Below are 25,838 nucleotides of genomic sequence, written 5' to 3'. Positions count from 1 at the left end.
AAATGAACAAGACTGTTTATTGCAGCAAATCCAGCATGTACCATTGTTTTTATTCCTTCAGGCTGCTCCCCTCATTTTCCCTGAGTACAAATTATACTCACAAAACCCATATTTATTCAGTTAACATTAGGTACTGCCTAAAATTGTTGATAATTCTTGCAGTGTTTACTGTCTGATTTCCTGCTCCATTGCACATGAGAAGCAGCAATAACTTTTAAGGCGATGAGCCAGCACAGATGATGTGGTCTATTTGGTATTAAAGTGTTGTTTAAAAACATCCCCAGAGCAAATACTACATGTGATTTTTTTTTAGCTGTGATTCCTCTCGAATTATGTGGACAGTGCTGAATATAAAAACTTTTACAGAGATTAATTTCTCTATATTTACTACCACCAACTTTTTTGAGGGTATTAGTCAATTTTAGCATCTAAAACTTCAGACTGTAGGATCAAATCACATAAAAGTGATTGAAAACAATAATTTACTATTGAAATTTGTGCAATTACAAGAGAGTTCAGGCGTTGAACTCTAACTGTATACAAATTTGTTTTAAACTTAGTAGACACCAGCAAAGTCTGTAAGATGTTCTGACACATTATTTTATTTCCATGACTATACTTTTGAATAAGAGACTAATATAATTTACTAGCCTTAATTTCTGTTTTAATGTTTGTTTTGAAAAATATGTTCTGCCATGAGATAATTTGATATATTTTTAAATAACAGAATTAAAAAAAAAAAATCTAAGTAATGTTGTTTAGTGTATAAGTCCCCAGACTTGATTAAAAAGAGACAGAGAAGCCAATTCAATGTTTTCCATCTGTCACTGATTTTGCACCTGCCATTGGCAGACTCAGGAGCATTGCTGAAAGAGGCTCTGTCATATTTCAAACAGCAGGAATCTTCTGGCATTTGGCCATGGACTCACCTTCATAATGCCTGAAAATCCACATGTGGTCCTACTGCCAAGATGCCTCTGCCCATCCCTCTCACTCCAGAGCAGGGGGAAGATTGAGAAGCCTTTTTGTATCTCCTAGCTAACAGCTGCTGAATGGAAGATTCCAAACTGGTATTCAGTATTGTACAAATATCCAGAAGGAAAACCCTGGTGATGCTAGGCAGTGGGAAATCAGTTGAGCTGAGAAAAATAGTGGCAAAACTATTTTATTTCTCCAAAATAGAAAGAGCCATGCAGAATATCTTTTCTGTTAAACACAATCTTGCTGCTTGTATAAGAACATCTGCAAAGATTTTACTTTGGGCAGAGAGAAGCTCACTTGCTGAGCTGATCTTTGACACCACATTCCTGTGTTAAGAAATCTTGTGCTTAGCATTTAGACAGACCTGGGAGAGCATAAGCTTTATCAAATACTGAAAAATCCTAAACTTAGGCTGAAGCCTCATATTCTTCCCTTTGCATTTGAGAACTCTGTATAATTTTCTTTGCAAGGATGATATTTTAAGTCAGGAAATTTTAAAGCAATTACAACAATTATGTTCATCACCAGACTCTGCCTGACAAATGAGTGTGACTGCAGTGACCTCCTCAGTTTCTCCCAGATGCTGTCTTTCTCACCACCAGTGCCATTAATCAAAGATGTGACGCACATATCTCTGCACAAAACTGGAAATGAGTCAGCCACTATAGATCTATGTGACTTCTTGCAGATGCTCAGGCACCACTGAGTCGTGACTTGAGCAACCAACAGCTTCAAAGCTGCATAGTATTTGAAGTGTTCTTTCCCAGAAAAAAATCTGCAGGAATCTTGTTCCTAGTTTAGTTCTATTACATAACACAATGTGCTGGGTGCCACAGATCTGTGCTGCACATAGCTGCTGCAAGGATGAAACTATGAATATGTGATTTTCCCTTTCCTTTTCCAAATATTTCCAGCGGAGAGAATCATATATGTATGTTTTATACATCTCTGACCATGAGCATTTCAAGCTTTCATTGACCTGAATCTCACTGTGGTAAGTTTTATCTTTCAGCATTTTCAATAAAAGCAGATATGTTGTTAATAAAGAAATTGAACAACTAGTCTTTACGGTTATAACACATAAAGGCCTTAATTAATTCAATGGTCATTAATAATTAATTCATTGGTCAGAAATTTTAATGTAAAAAGTGTTATTAAAGGCTAAAATGTTATTCTCAGCCAGCTTTAGCAATCTAACAGTTAAGCTTCCAGTCTAAGGTGGGCATTCAGGATCCCTCCACTATCAAAGGTGAGACATTCTGCAGAAATTCTGTGATAAGCCAGTCACTAATTTCACCTATTTTAAAATAAATGTCCTTGGATTTGGTTCTCTCTGTTGATTTTCTTTATTAATTAGCTACTCAATTTTTGGATAGCTAAAATTAGTTGCCATGAATCCTAACTTAAAAATTATGGAATGCTCAGCAAATTATACTCTTAAAAAAGGGGTTTACCTTGTTTCAGTTTCTTCTACTAAGATATCCCCATTAAATGTTTAGTCCTGTTGCTTTAATATAAAACAGCCTTAGACATATAGCAAAACCATAGGTTTTAAAAAGCCTGCTGGCAAAAAATTATTATTTTTACTCAATGAACAGACATTTCCCAGTTGAGAGTAGCCCTGCATTAAACATCAAATATGTATTTCTGCTCTGAAAAATAAAGATTAGTATACTATTCTCTTCACGTTTCACTGATCTATCTGGTGGCAAAGATAGTAAATGTTTAATTCCTTGTTACTTTAGATTGACAGAAAACATAGATCTTCAGGGCTCACTGAGGATATACAATGTCCAGTTTTTCCTTTCACTGAAGTGACTGAAAATATTGGTCTTCTTAATATATTTCTTTGCAAATAGATTTGCTCAAATCTGTATGTGTTTTTAGTCATCTTTTGCTGATCTTCCTGCTTGAGCCTATACAAACCAAACCCAAATCTGTATGATCACATGGAAAACAAGAGCTGAGATTGCCTGTGGCTGCCTTAACAATTGCCAATGCAATAACAGGCACATGTTAATTAAGAATCTGCTCACCCTTAATATTTGTTTCAGTGTTTACCAATGCTGCAGTAAATATTGCTACTAGAATTAATGCAAAACTAACAAAATTTTTAAACATTGATGAAAAAACTATGCTTTAACAAACTTAGCTGTGTTTTTAAGATTACTGACTAGTCAGTACAACCTGATTCTCTACACAGTAATAAAAGGATTCTTTTGTAACCAAAGATCAAAGCCATGCAATGATATGTAGAAAAAGATATATCCCTTTTTTTAAAAAAGGACAAATCAAATAGAACAAATGAAACACAGGGTTTCAGCATAAGGAGGGTGTGCTAGAGAATATTGATTTGTTTAGTGAGTTCAAGTCTCCTGGGCTATGTTAACTAAGACACCATCTTGGCATATAATGAATAAAGTAATTCAGGCTAAATATATAGGGGAGACGCCTTAACCACTTACACTCTTGAACACAACTTTCCATAGAAATAGCAGTGGGGAGCTACCAATGTCACCCATTTAAATTTGATCTAATTAAGTTTATGGAGAGGTATCTATGAGACAGCTGTTCGAAATAGCAGGGGACTTGATATAATGACTCTGCTAACCTGTGCTCACTGTACTTATATTTTGAAAACGTCAGATTTTCCTTACTTCCATGTGCTGGGTATTTCATGTTTCAAAAAGATCAATAAAGAATGACTACCTTGTTATGTGCAGGGAAGTCTTGAATTTCTTAAAACCCAAACTAACACAACACACTGTTATTACAATGTACTCCATATCTAGTACTTTCTCCTCATGAATACAATAGCAGTCAGGCTGCATTCCACAGCCTCCATTTTATTTATGATACTTTTTTTATTTGTTTTCATTTTTTTGCCAGATGTTTTAATCCAAAAACTAGAATTTACTTTTTCATATTTCTGGGAGTTATCAAGTTTATCTTTTCTTCCTTTCTCACACCTTTTCTTCCTTTCTCACACAAAAGCAACAAGATCTTTAGGGATTCTCTTATCTTCCAGTAACATGAGCATATCCCTACTTCCCAGCATGACCATATTTCTTATTCTTATGTCTTGTTTTCCACTTTTCAGTGGGATACTAGTTGTATATGAATACTGTTCCTTAAGTTTAACTAGAATTATATTCATAAGATATTGGAAAAATATGTCTCATAGTAAACTCAAAAAAAGATACATAAGATCACAAGCTTTAGATATAACATCATTCAGATTTGTTGCTCAAATGTCAATGGCAGAGCAGATGTAATTTGAACAGCCACATCTATGTGAAAATACCTTCATCTCATAAAAGTCACATCCCATAATATTAACAAGCTATCTTTTTTATTCTGTTGGGGGTTTTCTTTCCCCAGAAGAAAGAGCTATTTTACAGGAGGCAACTTACCAAGAAATTTACCTGAGATATTTGCAGTGGTTCTCCTGCATGGCATGGTGTCTGGAAGTCTAGAAATAGTTTAAACTTATAAATTATATGTACAATAATCCTTGTTCAATCATAAAATAGCTTCAGTTGGTCTTTTCTTTTCTTTTCTTTTCTTTTCTTTTCTTTTCTTTTCTTTTCTTTTCTTTTCTTTTCTTTTCTTTTCTTTTCTTTTCTTTTCTTTTCTTTTCTTTTCTTTTCTTTTCTTTTCTTTTCTTCTTATCTCTTTATAGGACAGTACAGTTACTGGGTTTTTTCTGACTTCTTCTTCCAGCTGCTGCAGCAGATGCATTTCTTGGGCTTGGACAAATCCCTGTCATTCCAGTTTCCTTTTCACTCACACTAAAAATGTGGGCCCCACTGTGTGCCTTAAATCACTGAAGGAAAGACATGAGGCATGGGCCCAGGCCAGTGATGAGGTTTGTAGCTAACCAAAGTGAAATGGTAAACAAACCCCAGTTTGTTCTCTTCCTACCCCTAGTCTCTGTCAGGGAATTGTAGTAACTCTGGAGGTGATGACTGAAAGCCCTGGAAGTGCAGAAGAACTTTATTTTGGCAAGGGTAAAGCATATGCCTTGTTTTATACACAATCCTTCATTCTGTGTTCCTTAAACTAAAAACATAGCATATACTGTTCTTTTACCTAAATAACTATGTTCTGAATATGCTCATCTACTCTAGAAAAGTAAGTTCAATTCTTTTCAGAAATGAAGTTTTATAATTAGATTTATGTAATTAGACTATAGAAAACACAATCCAGAGGAATGGTGATACATATTTTAACATCAAAGATTTGCAGATCTTTCCCATTGACCTTCTCTTTAATTACTTTGTCCTTTGGTAATAAAGTTAGCAGGAACTTTTTATTGCAGGATATTTGTATAAGATTAAAAATATCCCCAGGAACTTACACACTGTCAAGAGTAAATTAATCTTGCTGGAACTAGAAGCTTGGCAACTGAGTCATACTGGCCTGTAATATTCTGACTTTGTGTAAAAGCCTTCAAATTGAAGTAGTATGCTTCAAGAGTGCTTCAGAGGATCTTATTTCCAAGATAAGATTCCAATGAAACACAGAAAAATGTAGGTGATGTGGAGATAATGCATGCTTTGCATGTTGCATAGTCACATCTCTTGCTTTCTGTGGCCAGAGAGCATACAACACATATAGAAACAATACTCTCCCCATTCCCACCCCCAATATGCATAAATGAAAGATATATATAGTAATGAGAATAAATACAATGTTAAAATTAACTAAAATATGTTAATATGAGAGAAGAAATTAGGTGGAATTTCAATTTAATTTCCTTGCAGTATCTTTAACACTGTGTGTTAGAATCTAGGATTATGTTACCTTGGTTGCCCAGTAAAGAAGCCTGTGAACTAGAACTGCCTTCCTTTCTTGGGATCTAAACATTTTAGGCATTACGCTCATACACATTTCTCATCCAGAACTTTACAGCGATCCTGTTGTAGGTGGAGCACTTGCAAGGTCCAGTGAGAATAGCTGTAGTGAGGAATGGAGACTATCCATCCAACAGTAACCAGTGAGACCTATCCTTAGTGTAGCATCCCCAAGAACAGAGAATTTGTCCATGGGAAATGAGAGACGTTGGGGTGTTGACAGTGCCAAGTGGAAGGCTTTAGTGTACACGCTGCAGGAACCCACACTGTTCACCAACCTGGGGGTAGTGAGAAAAAGCATTTGGACACCTCTCAACAAGCAGATTCATAAGACCAAGCAAAGTAACCCTAAACAAGAGTGTGGTGGTTTGACCGGAAATGGGGTTTCGAGGAGGTTGTAGTCAAACCAATGGGTGCTCAGATTTTAATATTGGCACCTGATGTGGCCATTGGGACATTTGGATCCACCTCTGAGAACACAGGGTTAAAAGCAGGGCTCCCCTCTGGAAGGTTCCCTTTGGATTTCCGTCGGGAGAGAGTTCAATTCCTCCCCCGGCCCAGCTGCTGGCTGGGTGGGCGGAGGGGAAAGCCACCAGGCCTGGGCGAGGTGGGCCTGACTCTGAGGGGCCCAAGGGTGGAAGCATGGAAGAAATACTGAGAGGTATTCCCCTCCCCTTCTGGGAGTCAGAGACACAGCCGTGCCTGGGAGTTACCTTGAAACTTGATAAACTTGTGCGGCAGCAGGCAGCACGGCTGAGAAAGAGGGAAGGGGGGGAAAGGAGGCAGAAGAGGCAGCGATGTGTCCAACCACTTGTGGGAGCTTTTAACCTCTTTGTGGACAATGAAAACTTTACAGAACATTAACCCTTCCTAGAAGAGTGATGAAGGTCTGGGCAGAGAGAGAGAGATATTGGAAGAATGGAGAAGTTGGAGTTTTTTGCTGGACTCTTTTTTTTTATAGCCATGGATTATTTCCTTGTGATACAGAGACAGCTTCCAGGGGGGCCATGCCTCAGAACCAGGAGGGTTCAGTGTGGGTACCCCTCGGCCCCAGGGGGTAGAAAAAACATGGGGGGGACAGATGTCCCAAAGTTGAGACTGTGGCTTTTTGGAAGAAGACAAGGCATCCTTAAAAGGAACCCTAGAAGCAGCTCTGGTCCATGCGCAGTGGTGAGAGCACTGGGCATGGAAGGAAGATGTCACGATGGCAAATGATCTCCAGGCGGTGCTACGTGTGACAAGAAGCCCATGGCACAAAGAAGCACTCCTTCTCCTCTTGATGAACTGAGGATTGAGTATTCTAAAGGGTGGTGCCGGACAAAGAGTTGGTGATTTGAGAGATGTATTGTATTGGAATTTGGTGGGGGGAGGAGGAAAATGCTTTTGTAAGGTCTTTATTTTCCTTGTGTGTTTTTTTTTCTTTCCTTGTAGTTTAGTTAATAAAGTTTTCTTTATTTCTAAGTAGGAGCCTGCTTTGCTTATTCCAGGTCGCATCTCACAGCAGACACCAGGTAGAGTGTATTCTCATGGGGGCACTGGCATTGTGCCAGGCTCAAACCATGACAAAGAGCTACAAGTTTATGGACTGAGCTACCCAGGGAAAGTGAGATTATTTCCCTCCCAGATGAAGCCTACAATCTCTTACTTTCAGCTCATCAGTTCCTAGAACTCACTATCATATGATGGGGTTGAAGGGTGGAAGTGTGGGTTCAAGTTCTCAAATTGAGAAAATCTTCATCTTCACAGTTTAACTTTGGCTGCCATTATCACGGCCTCTAAAGAAAAGACTGCTTGTGCAGTCTGCAGTGTTCCTTTTTCATGTGTTGTACAAGCTACTGGAGAGACAAAAAATTTTCTTTTGGTAATTACTTGGACTAAGGCCCTAGAAACGTTTGTGGGGTTTTTTTGTGGCAGTGGGCATGCCCATATCACAAGGCAGAAATGAGTAGGCTGTACCTAGTTTTAGCTGTGATTTTTCTGTCATTTCTGCACTTCTTAGTATTTAACTGTGAATGGCAGTATCCTTTAAACATGCTAAGATGTATATAACACTGTCCATCCACAATTTCAAGAAATAGATGAAGTGTTTTTTCCTAGGCTTAATTTTTTGTGTCCAATTTTCTGACACTTATTCATGAGATTTGCATTTTGCATCTAATAGCAAGTGAGGAAGTAAAAAAAACTTGCTTAATCATCTAGCTCTTTTTCTAGGACATTATGATAAGCAATAGCAAATTCTCAGAAATACCTATAATATTAAATACTACACAAGCTTGGGAAATATAGTTCCTGTTGAGAATATTGCTGTTTCCATTAAATGAGACACAGAGCTAGTTTTTTGGTAAAAAATCTGCAGTGCCCTGGCATTGTATTAATGCAATGATTTAGATGAAATTTGCTTAAGATATTGAAGTTTAATACTCTTCAGAAATGTTAAACAATAGATATAAGGTGGTTGATATTGCTGTTTAATTTTTAAAAGCACAGGAATACAGAAGGACAATATTATGTTTAACACATCAACCTGCGACACAGGAGACTGGAGCTGAGCTCTAGTGTTAGTTATTGTCTCTGTAATGGATTCTTCATCCGAAACAGCATGGCTGACAGTACTGCCTTTCCCCGGCCCCTCTCCTTACACCCATTCTAATTGCAAGCACTCAAGAACAGGAATCATTTCTTGCTGTTTGTGTGAAAATTATATGGTTTTTAACATAGCTGTGACCTAGTCTGGTCCTGTTGGCACTAGTATGTCACAAGAAATGTAATAGTCTTGCTATTATTTGTCTGAGTTTAGTATTTACAGTGTAACAGTGATTATGTCTACTGCACCATTACCTGCAAAACCCTGGTCCTTTCTCTGAGGTCTTCCTATAGGTTTTGGCAGGAACTTCTTCCATTTTCCAGGTCTCGTGGACTGACCCAGAATTTAGGCTGCAATGAGAGATGCAGGGCAAGCATTGCCTATATGCTGCTTTGGGTAACCACTGCAGTATTATTCAGGTTAATTCTCACTTTCTTGGTTTGCTTTATGGTACTTGAATTTGCTACTCTGTATCTGTTGCAGGATCTAAGAAGTTCTTCTGAACTGAGTCCCTGAAAAGTCAGGGATCATTGCAAGAAATATTTCTGAACCAAGATGGGAATAGGAATCAGAGAACAGTGGTAAGGTATGCAGTTCAGAAGTAATTCCACAAGGACAATCAAAGCAAACTTTTATTATCTGAAAATTGCTTTAGGGGTGGTTAAATATTAAAAACCAGATGGTTTGACCTTAGTGCAGTGAAAGTCTTATATGCAGGTTTAAGGAACAAGAACTTTCCAAGAAACGTGGTCTGACTGAAGGCCCGCTCTCCCCTGTGAATTGACACCACATTAGCTCGTGGAATGTAACTCATCTCAGCTGAGATAACAGCACATTTTCAGAACATTTCTCACATAGGGAATGAGTCAAAGGTTCTTTAAGTCAATGGCATTTTCCCTTTTTAAAGTATGCATTATTAAATCAGTAGAACTGAATTCATGGGCAGACCTAAGTGAAACAGTAAACGTAGATTGACATTAAATCTATGGTTCCTACCCTTGGTAAATTGCAAAGTTTTTAATTGTAACTTCATATTGCTTCTTCCTGAATAATGGTATTCTAAGAAATTTATTTATAAATTTCAGCACTGGAACCTCTTGATATGAAACACAAACTTCTATTGGGTGAACTGGTAAATCAAAATTGCCACAGACAAATGCAATCTATGAAATTACCAAGCTACTAGAGGGAGAAATTTGCTCTATGTGGGTCAAGGGTGTGTTTGCAAGGAGAAAAGCGGGCAAAAAGAGGGGCATAACTACCCAAAGGAACCTTTCCCTTCCCATTAAACCAGGTCATGGCTGCTGTGAGTCACAGATTAGGTCCATATGAGTAACTTGGTGAACTTCAGGGGCTCCTTTGGTGCACAAATTTGTTCTACATCTATACTAAAGGTACACTCTGAGGTGCAGCACTGATGTGCTCAAAACATGTTCCTTTCTCATGGGTTCAAGGCCAAAATTGCACCCAGAGGAGGAATGAATAAAACAGCAGGAGTGTTCAAGTGGATCTTCAGGAAGTAGAAAAGAAGTTTCTGTCTCTTTTTCTACCTCAATAAGATGTTCTTCTTAAGGATAGCTGTGCACATTTATTTCCTTAGTTTGAGCTTTCTCACTCAATTCCCTCATTAGCTGAACTATATGAAGCAGAAGTTCAGAGGCGAACTACCAAATGGAATCATTAAAGTTTTTTAGCACTTTTCTCACAAGATTTTTAAAAAAAGTGAGAGAAAATACTAACTTTGGTTCAAAGCATAGATAATGTATTTAAGGGCTATAGAATAATTTATGCTTGCTGCAGAAGACTGGACTGAAAGAAATATAAAAAAATCAATATTGGTAAAAAAAAAACTTCAAAGGAAATGTGAAAACTCTGTAACAGGTACTCCGGTTTTGCAGCATTTACAATGTAAACAGCAAGAACTTTTCTCTGCATGAACTCAGGATTTTAAGTAAAAACCCAACTAAAAGTACTAGTAAAAACCAAGCTATAGCTACTAGTAAAAATAACTGTTTCCAATTTTTTTTCTCAAAATAATTTTTTTGAAGAAAGTAAGGAATATTTTAAAGTGTGGGAAGGTTTTGATTTTAATAATTAAATGTATCTTCTTCCATATTTCATAAGCAGACCCCCAGGCATCTTTGTGACTTTCACAGATCATGGCTTTCATGTTGTAGAAAAAAAAATCATGCCAGTACTCTTTCATAGCTTGTGTAGCTCTAGGTATAAGCAGCTACAGTTCCTTACAAATTTATCATCTGTAAGACTTCCTATGGATTATATTTAAACTCTTGGAAGTGGCAGCAAAAACACCCAACCCTGTGGTAGGAACACATTAACAAGATTTCCTGCCATGATGATGTATCAATATTTTATGACATTTGACTCTGATGGCAGGAAAATTGTGAATTCTCACTGCTGTTACACTGACCTGAATACTTCCTTACTTTGGAATTGCAAGAAAATGAACTTGCATATCTACTCTGCTTCTATATTACATTACTTCAGCTATTGGAGAATGGACATTGTCTCAAGACAACAGACATAAATTTGTTGCAGAAACTTCCTTTTCTTAAGTAATTTTCATAGTCTTTCTTTTGCAGTTCACATTTCAGTAAGAGCAGAGCTCCAGCAAAGCAGAGCAGTGAGTACAGCTGGAGTCACAGTAATCATTTCTCCCAATTTTGAGAGCTACTGAAAGAGCAGTGAAACCAAAACCCTTACTCTTGTTGTCTTGCTGAGGGAGGAATAACTGAAACATCTGTCAAGCACTCAGCCTTCACAAGCCTCAAATCACTAAGTTTTAAAGATTTGGTACCTCTCAATGGGCAATGTCCAACCTTGTACTTGGAGACTTAGTAGTTCTGTCTTATAAATCCTATTTGTAAGTATTGCTGCCTTGAAACTAAAAATCTTAGAATAAAACAATCTAAAACCATAAAACCACTCATGCAATTAGGCATCAATCAGATGAGATGGATGGTTCAAGCAGCTCTGTCAGAGCCTATGAAATCCACCTCCCAACACCTGAAAGAGGGCATAAATCACAGCAATCAGAACCAGAGCAGTGGCAATGATCTCCAAGCAATGGAAAACCCTGCTCAATGAAAAACCTCTGGCTGCAGCTGGCTGGTAGCAGTGCAACAATAAAACCCCCACACAAAAAAGAATGAAGGCAGGTGTGAAAGTGACATCAACAGCAAAAGAACTTTAGGAAAGCTGTATGTCTCTCATAATGGAAGAGCAGTAAACTGAAGTCTGAGAGGTTTTTCCACTTTCTTCTTTAGATACTTCTATAGAAAATATCTGAAGGAAAGCAAACAAAATCAGAACTGAAAACAGAATTATTTAATCCAGGTATTAGCTCTTACATCACTTGAACAATTTCTTTAAATTAAAAATGCTGAAGTTAGTTCAGCTAAATTGTGAGGGCAGCTGCTAAAAATATACTGAAAAAATGCACAGTTCTATGTGTTTAGTTTTCAGAAGTGTTATTCCTTATTATCATACTCCTATGGAGCTCTTTATGTACCATTATTTCTTCCTACTGCCATCATAACAATGCTGTCCAATAAAGCAAATAGAAATCTTCACACCAGTGGGTAGGAAAACATGAAGCAGGAGAATTTTTTTTCAACTCTGTGGACTCTAATTCACATGGAGACAATCCAGACACATATATCTAACACCTCAGGATATGTATTTTACATTACAAGTAATGCTTAGCCAAGCATCCAAAACCACAAAAAAGATTTTAATGAAGGACAGTATCAATTTGCCTCTAGCATATCTCTAATTTGAGTATAACTTGGACTGTCTTGTGGGAATTCTGCTTGTTTGAATAAAATCTGAATTTGTCTTTCCTGCATAAAGATATTGCTTAAAGGAAAAACAGCTGCATTATATAATATCAAACAGCTTAACGACTACATCTAATTATATATATTAAAGACTAAACTACTGGAAGCAATAAAAACACTTATTGGATTATAAACATGAAAGCAAATGGGAAGCAGCAAGTTTAACATAGACTGTGCTATCAGTGCCCTTGAAAAATCTATGTCCTTGCCTTTCCAATAACAAGCTACATTTTGTAGGTCATACTGTAAATCATACTTGGAAAAAAGCTCCCTGGGTGAAGTTATTAGAATTGCTTCTAGCAACTGTTACTGTCTTTAACAGCAGCATTGCCCATTTCTGGAAAAAAATAAAAAAAAATAGGAGAAGAACTGCGCAATTCAACTTTCTTTTCTTCCAAGCGCAGGAAGGAAATGTTGCCTCAGTTTCCTGAAATACAACCTGAAATATTCAGTATTCAGCTTTTCACAAAAGAGATTAGAAAATGAGTCTTTACAAAATCAAATATGAATCATAAAGATTCAACACTTCAGATATGAAGATTCAACCAAACTATCAAATGGGTTGAATTTTTCACCAGACTAAGCATTGAACTTGCATGATGGGAGATGCAGCCATCTTCAATTCAGCAGCTGTAGCAATGTGGGCAGAAATACCTCAGGACATCATAGAGAATGAAAACCTGAAGGCTTGCAGTACCTGACAGCCTTCATTGAAAGAGAAGTATAGCTGAAAAAAGAGGAAAGACAAAAATTATTTATTTTCTCATTCCTTTTCATCTTCAAGTCTCCTTTCTTGGAATTTCTTCTGCCAACAAAACCTGGTTAATGTGTGCTAATACATGACTCATGTCTAGTAATAGCTGGAATTGGAGTTTGATACAGGATGATTTACTGCATGTTGGCTTTCTGAGATGTCCTTCAAAGGTAGTGAAAGATGGTGGTAACCCATTGGACACCATAAGCTGATATATCAACTGATACTGGCACAGGAGTCTGCCTTGTGGTCAGGATGCCACCCAGAGGGACCTGGAAAAGTTCTGGAATTGGGCCCATGGTAACCTCCTCAGGTCCAACAAAGCCAAATGCAGTGCACTTCACCTGGGTTGGGGAAACCTCTGGTATTGTTACAGACTGATGGATAAACAGATTGAGAGCAGCCCTGCTGAGAAGGATTTGAGGGTGGTGGTGAGTGAGAGGCTGGACATGACCCAGCAATGGTCACTCACAGCCCAGGAAGCCAAATGTGTCCTGGGCTGCATCCAGAGCAGTGTGGCCAGCAGGGGAGGGAGGGGATTCTGCTCCTCTGCTTTGCTCTGCTCTGCTCTGGTGAGAGCCCACTCAGGCTGCTGCAACCAGGTCTGGGAGCCCCAGCACAGACTGGAACCTACTTTTTGAGTGGGTCCAAAGGAGAGCCATGAAGATTATCAGAGGGCTGGAACACCTCACCTGTGAGGAAAGGCTGAGAGAACTTGAGTTGTTCATCTTGGACAAGGGAAGTGTCTGGAGGAACCTGAAAGGCCAAATTTCAGTCTTAAAGGGAGCCTAAGAAAGATGGGGATTTAGACTTCTTAGCAGGACCTGCTGTGACAGAACAAGGAATAATGGTTTAAACTGAAGAAGCATTGATTTATATTATCTGTAAGGAAGAAGTGTGGAGTTTTTCACAATGAAGGTGGTAAAGCACTGGCACAGGTTGCCCAGAGATATGGTAGAATATGAGAATATTCCAGGTTGGATGAGCTGGGTCTCTGACCAGCCTGCATCTAGTTGAAGATGTCCCTGCTCATTGCAAGGGGTTTGGATTAAATTACTTTAAGAGTTCCTTCCAACACATTCTAGGATTCTATGTAGTGAGAACACAACATACAGCATGAAAATATTCTGCACTGGAATTTAGGAAAAAAAGCAACAAAGATAAATTGAAAGTTAAATATTTTTTTATTATTTTATTCTCTTATGACCATTCATTCTATATAAACTTTCTAGAATTCTTCATTACTGGCATTTAGAATCATGAAGATTTTATTATAAGCACTTGCAGGCTGCACTGGTTCTGCTTATTTTGGTACATTCTTCATGGGTGATCCCAGCATCTTTTAATTGATCAGTGTTGTCTGTGCATACTCTATACATTTCCTTTGCTATATTTCTGTCAGAGAGCCTTTCCTTCCTGCAGAAGTTAGTAAGTGAGAAGCAGCTCTGGGCTTAGTTGTTTGCCTGAAGTTACTTGCATGATATTATCACACAGCATAAAGGGCATCTGAGGCTAAGCTCAGGCTGGGCAGCAAAGGGGGGAAGCAAAGGGGGCTCCTGCTTCTCCAGGCTCTTGACCTGGGCACAGATTTGTGCCCAAGCACTTCAACACTAACCAAGCAGGAATTCAAGTTCCACTGTGTGCCTGTGCTCAAAGAACTGCATAGACATCATCTGCTTTAGATGGCTTAGTATACTACAGTCTATATGGCTTGTATGCTAGGCTGCATCATTAAAAAGTTTATATTTATCTCTGTAATTTACTCTCATTATGTGTAATATGAAAGAATAAATGAAGAAGTATAACTATTCTGACAGATAGCTACTTTGCCAGTGAAGAATTTGCTACATCGAATGATCTAAACATTTATTTAATTTGACAGCAGTCATTGTCAGCTGTTTCAGAGATAAACCCCTAGAATGATGTGTATAGAGACTTTGCACTAGAAAGTAATTTTTTCATGGATTTAAGGATATTCTCTTTGTAGGTGAGTTTGGACAATGGGCATAATGTTACAGTCAATGTGATAGCTGAATGTAGCTGAGAACTGATGTCTTACAATTATCAAGTTAGAATATAGATTTATTCCTTTTAAAATTTTAACAAAAGCCATTTCCATTTGTCCAGAGGAGGGACACAAAGTTGATTAGAGGGGTTAAGCACCTCTCCTGTGAGGAAGGGGTGAGAGAACTGGAGTTTTTCAGACTGGAAAAGAAGGTTTTGGGGTGATCTTATTGAGGCCTTCCAGATCTGAGGGGAACTCACAATAAAGATGAAGAGAGACCTTTTACAAGGGCCTGTAGTAAGAGGACAAAGGCGAGTGGCTTCAAACTGAAAGAGAGTTGGTTTATATTAGATATTAGGAAGAAATTTTTTATTGTGAGGGTGGTGAGGAACTGGAACATATTGGTGGAACAGAGAAATTGTGTATGCCCCATCCCAGATAGTGTCCAAGGCCAGGCTGGATGGAGCTCTAAGCAACATGGTCTAGTGGTTAGCATCTCTGACCAGGGGTTGGAACTAGATGACCTTTAGGGTCCCTTCCACCCAAAGACCTTCTATGATTCTGTTATTCTATGGTTCTAACCATCAAAAATATAAAAGTAGACTATTGCCAAAACAGTGCAAAAACTTCTGATTTTCATGTTAGTTTAGTAACTACCTATATGTGATACTCTTTCAGCTATTATAAATACTGCAAAAATATAAAAGCAAATTGTTTCCAAAACAGAGCAAGGATTTCTGTCTCCAGTAAGGACTTTCCACCTATTTCTATAATGAAATAAGTCTGAAAATAATTGATTAACCAATGTGATATAAATTGGGACTGAATCAAATAGAATAATTCTGTAAGAAATATGTGTGTGCATCCAGAAGAAAGTAATTACACAAATGCAATTGAACAATCTCCTGAACCAGTCAGAGTTTTGCAGCTTATCTTTAATTTGTTTTGCCTTCTATACCAACTACTGTATTTCAAAGTAGGAGATGGCAGGTTGTTATCTCAAATTCCCTCAAATAAGCTTCTAAATTGGGATACACTGGTTTCTCCCTACAGGAATCCGTTTGGTCTAATTGATCTATGACTCAGTGAACTTTACATCGACACTGAAAATACAGAATATTCATGACCTTGTCTATAAAAATAACAAGAGGAGGTACAGAATGGTGTTTACAAATCAATTGGACAACTGGAATACAATGTTGTTTTTCTCTTTCTGCTTGGTGCTTATTCCTGATGAGTTTTCTGTTAAACCCTAATGGTTTGCCAAGGAAACTTAGAAATAAAGTAACAAATATCAACCACTAAAAGAAGGTGAACAAAAATTGTGAGTAGTTTAAGATGCATTTTATTCCTTTCTCAAATATTTGTGTCGAAGCAAAATGTCTTAGTGTTTATGCAAAATTTAGCTTCAGCATATACTATGAAAATAGTTATTCCTGTTTATTTATCCTGAAACTGAAAACAGTATTTCAGTTACAGGATGTAATTACTTCAACAAATATGTTCTCTATCTAAATGGAAAGATACATCCTTTCTTTCACAAAACAGATGCATAAAAATTGATGCATAAAAAGATTTAATATTTTATGTTTTCTCATTTTGTTTTACTTTCCACAGTCAGTGTAGGAAATACTGCACAGTTGTACATACCTAATTCAAGCTCTGGCCTTCCAGTTTTGTAAAGAAAAAATGAAGAGTTCGATCATATTGTCATAATATCTGCATTAAAGTGTACACTTAACTCTCTAGCTTTCCGATCTGGATGATGTTCTTCAAGTATTTAATTAAAGATGTCTTATTGCAATTTTTATTTAGGAAAGGTAAGATGAAGAAATTAGCCACAAGAGAAAAAACCCCTGGAAGATAAGGGACCCTTTATCCCAAAATTAAATATTTTCACCATGACATAGGTCCAAGGTGGTTCAGCTTCCTTAGTTGCACACAGGCTGGGCTTGTGTGGAAAGCCCCATTGTGGGGTGCTTGCCCTGGGGTCTGTGCCCTCTGCAGGACTAATGCTCTGCACACAATGGGGAAAGCAAAGCCTGCTTAGGGCTCATGCTGCCCTGCCATGGGATGCACTGCACCAACTCAGTCAGCAACAACACTAATGGCAATGACCAGAGCAGCTGCACTTGCTGCAGCCAGCCTCAGATGCAGGATGGAGAAGCCATCTGCTAATGCAAGTCTTGTTGGAAGCAAAGTTTCAATGCATTTCATAGGGGCATTTATCAGAGTATCTGTCCCATCATGACCTCTTGTGCTTCCTAGCAAATCTCTGTGAAAAGAGCTTCAGCCTACAGTAAGCCACCTTAGGAGACACAACAGATGATTTAAAGGACAGCTATTTGCCACTAGTTTATGCTGACCCTACATACTGACATATTTTAAGGGCAGGGACAGCTCATCCTGCTTTAGCTCCTCTGACTCCTCCTGCTAAAGCTCCTCTTTAGCTTCTCTGACTGTGCTGGAGGAGAAGACCTGACCATACAGAGACAACTTTCTGCAATGTACTAAGTATTGATTTTTGAAGTGTATCTGGGAGCATTAAAAAAAAAAAAAATTACTTTATTTACTGTGAAACCTGTGTTTTGAGTCACAAACCTTTTGGTTTGCATTAGCAAGGCCACACTGAACAAGGGTATTGCAAAGCTACCCTGGTAGGCTGGAACTAGTGGCAGAGAAGGAAGATCTATCCTCTTCTCACTAACAGGAGACATCCTGATATATAAATAATAAAATGGAAAAATAGCAACGGTGCTCCTCAGGTACAAAATATTTCCATTCATAAATGGAGAAATTCACTTACTCTATGCAAACCATAAAAATCAATATCATATGTGGCTTGTTCCAGGGGCCTGCACAGATTTTGCATGAAATGAGCCAGTTATTAAACATGCTAAAACTGAAATGAGTCAGTGTTAAATAATGCTCTAATTCCTCTTTGCTTGTTTCAGTGACAAATTCCATCTTAAACAGTTAAGTGATTACAAGCTTTCAAATTAAATTTCAGGATGAATAATTAAACAGCAATCTCTGTCGTCTATGAGAAATCACATTCTCTCCTCTAGAAACACTTAGAGTAATAGATACAGCAATAGATTGGTAACACACTTCTGATTAAATTTAGTCTGCCTAGAATGGCTTCTCATCTATTTCAGTCAACAGTACACTGAAGCAATTGTATGTTTTATGTAATTTGGTTTCCCATTAGCAAACAATAAGATAAAAAGTCTCCAAAATACATTTGCATTTGAAAATTAGGTAGGTTTGGTTACTTCCCTGGGAAATAGCCAAAAATATAATAATTTAAAACTGAAATGTATCTTTGGTGAGGTATGTACTTAGTCTGCAGCTTTTTACTCGATGGACAAGTTGAGAAACTTCTTAGAAAGAAATGTTTGCATGTTTACTTTATACACAAAAGTTGTTTCAGCTTAGGAGAACCTTTTTTTTTCCTCATGACAAAACTCAAATCCTCTACATACAGAAGTTTAAATAAAAGAAGAGGAAAGGTTAATAAGTTACATTTTATGATGGCATTAATCCAAATGTAAAATTTTAGCCAAATCTCTACTTCCTAGTACCATAAAACAGAAAATCTAAAACCTTAAAAATGCCTGAGAAATTTTATCATTCCAACTGCATTTCTTTGAGGTACTTTCTGTAGAAATCATTCCTTTTGCTCCACCAATTTTAGAATCTGTGCAGAATGTCAGGATGAAGAATGTCAGGATGAAGGCCTCTTTTCCAACCTTAAAAGTCTATAAACCACAAAACATCCCAGAGTGCCAGGTAGTAGATGTTTAGGATGATGTCTGTGGCTGGAAATGCTCTAAATTGTTTCTTGGAGCTGAGTACTGTATGTTTGTAGCACTAGGTCAACTCAATTTATGATGTCATTAAAATATATCCAGTAATTTCTCCTGTGCATTATTATGGATTTAGCATTAGTCAAGAAAAACAAGTGACTTTTTCATTGGCTTTGCATGAGAGCTCTATAAAATGAACGAAATACAATAGAAAAAACAATCACAAGGGTATAAGTAGAGCCTGTATCTCATAATCATATGGTTTTTGTCCTATGTGTTTTCATGAAACACAGTTGTCTTGCTGAACCCATGCTCTAGAGCCAAAAAAACTTATTTTCAGCAAAGGAGCAAAATTGCTCTTGGCCACTTCTCTGGAATCCATATCCCTCTAATAACCTTTCCAATGGCCCATGTACTGACCCTTTTTCTGTCTTCATTTCTGCTTTTTTAATATGGTCATATGTTTCAGAATAATGTCAAGCCAGCTAGAAATTAAAAGTGAACATTTTTGACCCAGAGATTACTGAGATCAGTGACTTTTATTGGTTTCGGATTACACTCAGATTAAAGGAGCAGAAGAATCGCATTATGTGATTCATATTTTCAGAAGCCTGCCTCCACACTTTTTTGAAAACAGTAACCAAGTTTTCAGAAGAGTCTAGTACCTTATCTAATGAACTGTTTAATTAGCCTGACCAGAAATATCACAATGGGAGCTTCTGGATAGAGAAAACATCTGAAATGGGCCTTTAAATTCTAATCATATGTCAGTATATTTCCATGCACATTTATTGCAATGATTAACCTGTACCATCCCTTTTTTATTCTTCTCTAAAGCAGCATACTTGCTCTCACACCTGCTTGAAAATCAGCAAATATTGCTGCCCTCTCCAGCCACTGTAAAGAAAACAAGAGAGTACTTTGTGTTCTGGTACGATGCTTTTGTGTCAGATTCATAATCTAATAATATTTCTGCAGTTTCAGTGGTTCAATATTGGACCATCCTCTATTTTTCAGTTTTTCAGTGATATGCAAATGATACTTTAAACTCTTCCAGTCATTATGCAGATAACAGCCTTTTTCCTATCTTATTCTGTTGTTTCACTTCTACAAAATATTGGCCTGCATATATGTATGGAGTGAGTATGAATGCCAGGAACTAATTACTTGTTTCCTTTAATTTGAAATTACTACTAGATCTCAATTCTTGGCATGGAAACACAAGAACACAAGTGGATTTCAGAAATAAGGAGAATAATTTACATCAGGTAGGACAGCAATCCAGCGATGAAATATTTTCAAAAGAAAGGAATTTTCGGTTTCATGGTGACAGTCTGCTGGATTTGGAAGGTGAGAATTTTGTGTAACTTGTTAGATAAGACTTAAACATTGAAAAAATATTGACTGATTTCAAAATTATATAATATCTTGAAAGCAGAAAGTAGAATGTCATTTATAAAGAAAGAGCTGCAAAACTCCAGTAACTCCCAGTGACTCCATACTTATCCTCTCAAAGAGAACAGTGACAAGTATCACCATTATAGCCAGGAAAACTTAAATTTGAACTGCAGTACCTGCAATGCAGACATTCTAGGAAGCAGCAGTGTGAGCAGATAATAAGGGCAGAAAACACTGGAGACTACAAACTAATCTACACTTCAAGCCAAAATGGCTCACAGGGTTAGAGAGGTCAAAGCACTTTAGTTTTACAGCCAAAAATGCATGAGAGAGTGGTATTACAAATATCACATTAGCCATCTCTTGCTTGTTAAATGGATGAGTCACAGTCTTTCCATTCAGGCTTCAAAATGAGACCAGAAAAAAATTATTATGCACTTCCTTGACACTGAAAGGCCAGGTTCTACCAACTAATGTACCAGTTTGTAAAAATGCTGTAAAAGGCTGGTATTCCACTTAGTCATTGGAGACATAGACAGACATTCAAGCACCAAGCATTTTCACCTTCATTTGCTGCCAAAGTTAAGTTCCTTTACAGTCACATTTTTATGCATCTCATTTTTTCCATCCATTCATGATTGTTTTCCTGTGGTATTTTTGATTTAGTTTACATCAGCAGAAAAACATGAATAGTGTTTGTTTCTCTGATAAATGTAAAACTTAAACAACAGACTGAGTTTCAGGTTTCCATTCAATATAGTTCAACAGAAGCATGTGCTTATCCTCAGAAAATTAACTATCTAGCTTGCTTTTGCTATGTAGTTTGTCTTGAGCTTTAAAAAACAGAGGTGCTCATTGCTGCCCATGTGTTTCTGAGAGTAAAATCAGCCGCAGAATTATTTTATTTGTTGATCAGCATTAGACTAAAATCACCATCACTCCACTCTCCATGACTATAGTTTAAAGAGGGCAGGACTTTTGTGCACACAGCACAGCACCCTGCCCTTCCACATGTGCCAGGTCCAATATTCTGGGCACAGTGAAGACCACCCTCCCTGGAAAAGTTACATGGGCAGAAGCATCCGCATGAAGAGAGAGAAGAGCATCATCTCTTTGCAAGGAGAAACTAATCAATACCTACAGAAGTTAGATATTCCTTTCATGAATGCAATCCCTGGAACTCCTCTTGCAAGGTACTAGAGGAGTATATGTATTTATACACGGTAGTCATTGAAGACTATCAGTGATTTTCAAGTTAGCAAGTTTGATTTGCTAAGAGTACAGCTAAGACACAATCCAAGTAGTGAAGGTCTGAAAACTTAGTTGGTTCCCTCCAAAAAATCAGTAGCTATGATCTCTCAGTCAAGCTGTTGCTTTGGTTGTGCTTACTTGAGCATCATCTGCTTCCTGAATTCTGTAATCAACAAAAAGTACTAGGACAACATAGAAATTTATAAGATTTCCAAGAACTGCCACAAAAACAATAATTATCCCAAGCATATTAAAAAGCCAAGTTGTGACACACAAATAAACAAACATAGGGCTACGTATAGCAATGATACAGCAATTAGGATTTACACTAAAAATACACATCTTCCAGTGATCCTGCTGTTCTTCAGGCAACTTTCCATCTCTCAAGCTTCTCATACAAAGCAAAATTTTTCCTAAAACAAATAAGCTAAATGGAGGCAAACTGTCAAGGCCAGCAAACTCATGATTCACAGACACATGTCATACACCTCTGGGAAAGCAACCTTTCTGCCTTGTATCTCTCACAAGTCAGCATTGTCCCTTGTTTTTTGCCACATAACATCCTATGCTTTGCCGTAATTTCCTTCTCTAGAAAGACTTCTGAGGGATTCTTCAGAAGCAAGACTTTAAAGCTTTCTTTCTGCAGGCTCCAGAAGTCACTCACAATATTTGTCTGTATCTTAATAGCATTATCAGTTAATCCATTAATGACTGACATGATTCAATTTTTTTTAGCACAAACAAGTGATCATCTGATTCAATTTACGGCTAACATCTCAGCAACTAAAGAAGCACTTTTTTCTCCTGACTTGTTAGAGGGAGTTGACAGGAATGAACTCTCAAAGTGGTGCCATAATCCTGTAAATGTGAGGACAAGCTCAGGTGGCTAGCTGTGTTACCTATCACAAAGGCATTAATCTTGCCCAGTTTAGGCAATCTGGAGTTTGATAAACTAGCACAAACTCATGTGGAACAATAAATGTACCACCAACACTCATAAAGAAAAGTCAAAGAATTTACCCTTACACTGTAGTCAGAGGCTGATGAGTTTATGCCTGCGCTTATTTTAGAAAAGGTAAGAACTCAAAAAAGCCCTACAGTTTCTGTCCTCTGGGGAAAACTGATTTATCTTCTAATTGAACACAAGATGGCAGAGCTTCCCAGTGGAACTAGCACAACTCTTAGAAAGTTTGGGTTATGCCTCCTTTCCTGCTTTAAAGGTTTGCCATCCACCCTTGCAATGACTCATGGAAATGTCAGTGTCTTCCAGTGACCTACTGTGAAATCAGAATTTTGCTGCCATGTCTGACGATCTAAGATAAAGCAAATTGTATTATAAGCCAAATTCTCACCCTCTTATCCATTCTAACTGGATATCAGAGTTTCTCTCACCAACCCAACAACCTGGCAATTTAGATGGATTAAGAAACACCAAAAAAGAGAAGAATTTTTCTTATTTTTGATTTTTTTTTAATTTTTTCAAACCACCTCTAAGATTTCTGAACAAAAGTCCCTGTTTTATTGATTTTAATTATGCAATATAATTTCTTTGGTTGAAATGATACATAAACTTTTTCAGACAGCAACAACTTTGATCCAAATGATCAAGATTTTATTCCTAATGGTCTGATAAAAGGAAAGGCATCTTTTCTCAGTGAGCAGTTTGCTCATCTTAGAAATGCCACTATGTGAAACAATGGGAGGCTTACTAATGTGGAACATTGTAAGAATGGAATATTACTATATCAGCCAAAGTATGTGTAATAAAAGAAGTTGAATGATTCAGTCAGAAAACCACATGGTGACAGCAATTTTACTTTAAGATGAGCAAATTTTTTCCATTCTCTGAACACCTACCACTCATTATTTCAGACGAATGATATTTTAATTTGATACATTTTCATGTTAATTCCTTTGATTCCTGAAGACATTTTCCAAGAAGCCTAAGATGCCCCTGATTGTACTTAGCTTTAGATGTCATTGGAGTGAAAAGATCACATCATTGCAGATCCTTTGCAGGCAGAGGATGCAAAATTGATTATAAGAAAGAAAAGAATATTGCATAGGCAAATTTCCAAGATTATGCTCATTAATTTTGTCACTAGGATAATTTGTTACTCAGAGTTGAATGAGGTTCAAAATAAAAATTTTAATTAAAATGTATCAGATATTTCAAGCTAAAAAGGTGATACAATAAGAGAAAAATCTATTAACAGGTACAAGAATGATATAGAAGAAAATAATATGTCTTGACTCTTAAACTGTACTTCTCTACATGAAAATCACAATATGTACAGGTGATTTTTACCATAAATTTTGAAAAGAACTAATTACACAGAAGACAAAAAAAAAGCTTGCACAACATATACACATTTTTGATATAAATTAATGGAAACACTTCACCACACTTAAGAATTTAAAAGATTACTCACTCATCAACATTTATATGATGTTACACAAATGGCAAAGAATAGCAAAGAATGCCATTCATGATGACAAAGCAATTTTGACCAAAGGGAGAATTTTTTTATTCCCTTTATATATCAATATTTTCTTGTTCCTAACTTTCAAGTTAGTTTGTTGTTATAGCTATCAAAATTTGAAAAAAGAGTCTTACTTTGTTTTGATCTGACCTCTGAGCACAGGTTGTTGATAGGTAATGACAACATGAATGTGGGGAACCACTGCATAATTCAGAAAGTTTGGTTGTGTGACCCTGGTACAGAGATTGAGAAATTGAGATGCAAATTGAAACCCTCCTAGAACCCTTTCAGTTAGGTGTGTGGATTAGCTGGTGACCCTTGTTTGCTAGAGGGAAGATTTCACCGCAGTCAGAACTGATTGGCCTTTTCTGACTGTGGGTGACAGCATCTTAGTGATCACCTTGTCCTTCTCTGTGACAGGAACTGAATTCAGAGACTAAACAAGCAAAGAAGTGTTATAAATTTGCTTCCTTCTTACAAATTCAAAGACTAGGTTCAGTTTAGCAGTATAAATGAGCAGTTTACATGCATTTTCTTTTTTTTTCTCTCAACCACTTTCTATCCTTTTTTTTTTTTTTTTTTTTTTTTTGAGGCATGTGTGTGAGAAAACCATTTATTTTAACCCAGTTTAGGATAATGTGAGTTAACTCTACAGCAAAGCTTCAAACCTATGGTTGACTCATCTAGGAACATAAATTTCCAGTACAAGGAAGGAAATAGTACTGTGACTCTCCAGAAGCAATTACATCCAGTCCAAAATTAATAAAATCTAAGTCTTTACAGGATTAAATTAAGCTAATGGTGTTTCAGTTTTTCTTACTATGACTGTATTTGGCAGCAGTCTTTTCATCACTATTTCTCTGGCATGAGAATCATACTCATAGAATAAATACAGATAAAACAGCCTGGGCAGAAATGCTTTAACTTTATGCAAACCAAGCCATAGTTGTTTTATAAATATATTCCCATCGTGTATCCAGTATATTTTATGGGAAATATAGTATTTAGGTAATTTAAATTATTTTAGCTACAATAAGAGAAAAAAGTAGTGAAAGTGCATGTGCTGGTTTTGTCTGGGGTAGAGTTAATTTTCTCCATAGTAGCTGGTATTTGGTTATGTTTTGAATTTGTGTTGAAAGCAGTCTTGTTAATTCAGGGATGTTTCATTATTGCTGGGCCTTTCCTGCTTCTCATCCCTCCCTACCAGCGAGGGGGCTGAGAGGGAGCACAACTGGGACAGCAGACCCCAGCTGCCCAAAGGGATATCCCACACCATGGTGTTGTGCTCAGCATAAAAAGCCGGGGAAGAAGGAAGAAGGATGGAGGGACATCCTCACTAATTCCATCTGTTTTCCCAAAGCACCCTTAGGGAGGAGCCCTGCTTTCCTGAGGATGGCTGAGCACCTGCCTGCCCATGGGGCATGGTGAATGAATTCCACTGTTTTACTTCACCTGTTAAATTGTTCTTATCTCAACTTATGATTTTTTTTTCATTTTTGCTCCTCTTATTTTCCACCAGGGAGAGAAGGGAAATCGAGCAAATAAAAGTGTGGGGCTTAGTACAGAGATAGAGCTAAACCACAACACTTGGAAGCTCCAAATAAACAATTACAAAAAGCTTGTATGTAGGACTGACACATTTAAAGATGTCTAACTTATTCATCAGAATTTATGCTAATCAGATTTCTTCACTTGGAAGTAAAATAAATAAATGAATGTTTTCATAACTGTGGAATCCTGGGTCTATAAAGGAAAAGGTCTGGTGATTAGACAAATACGTAATTTTATTGGTGGGCTTAAGGCACAAATAAGAACCTAAAGTGAGTTTCCATACTCATAAAGCTCAGTTCATGAACT

At 37.2% G+C, this 25,838-nt stretch overlaps 1 protein-coding gene across 3 annotated transcripts in view; it reads left to right on the top strand.

The window, feature by feature from the left end:
* Positions 1–1,815: 1,815 nt before the first annotated feature.
* Positions 1,816–25,838, top strand: part of OXR1 (oxidation resistance 1) — a 346,510-nt gene continuing 322,487 nt past the window's right edge. For 2 of the 3 annotated variants that reach the window (XM_063171034.1, XM_063171029.1), the window contains exon 1: positions 1,817–1,975. The gene's annotated coding sequence lies outside the window, so the exon portion shown is untranslated. Of the gene's footprint in view, positions 1,976–25,838 lie in introns of all 3 variants that reach the window. The other variant, XM_063171039.1, reaches the window with a different exon arrangement.

Source organism: Melospiza melodia, chromosome 1 (genome assembly GCF_035770615.1).
Source record: "Melospiza melodia melodia isolate bMelMel2 chromosome 1, bMelMel2.pri, whole genome shotgun sequence".
Lineage (NCBI taxonomy): Eukaryota > Metazoa > Chordata > Aves > Passeriformes > Passerellidae > Melospiza > Melospiza melodia.
Note: the sequence above shows the minus strand (reverse complement) of the source record. Positions and strands in the feature narration are given on the sequence as shown.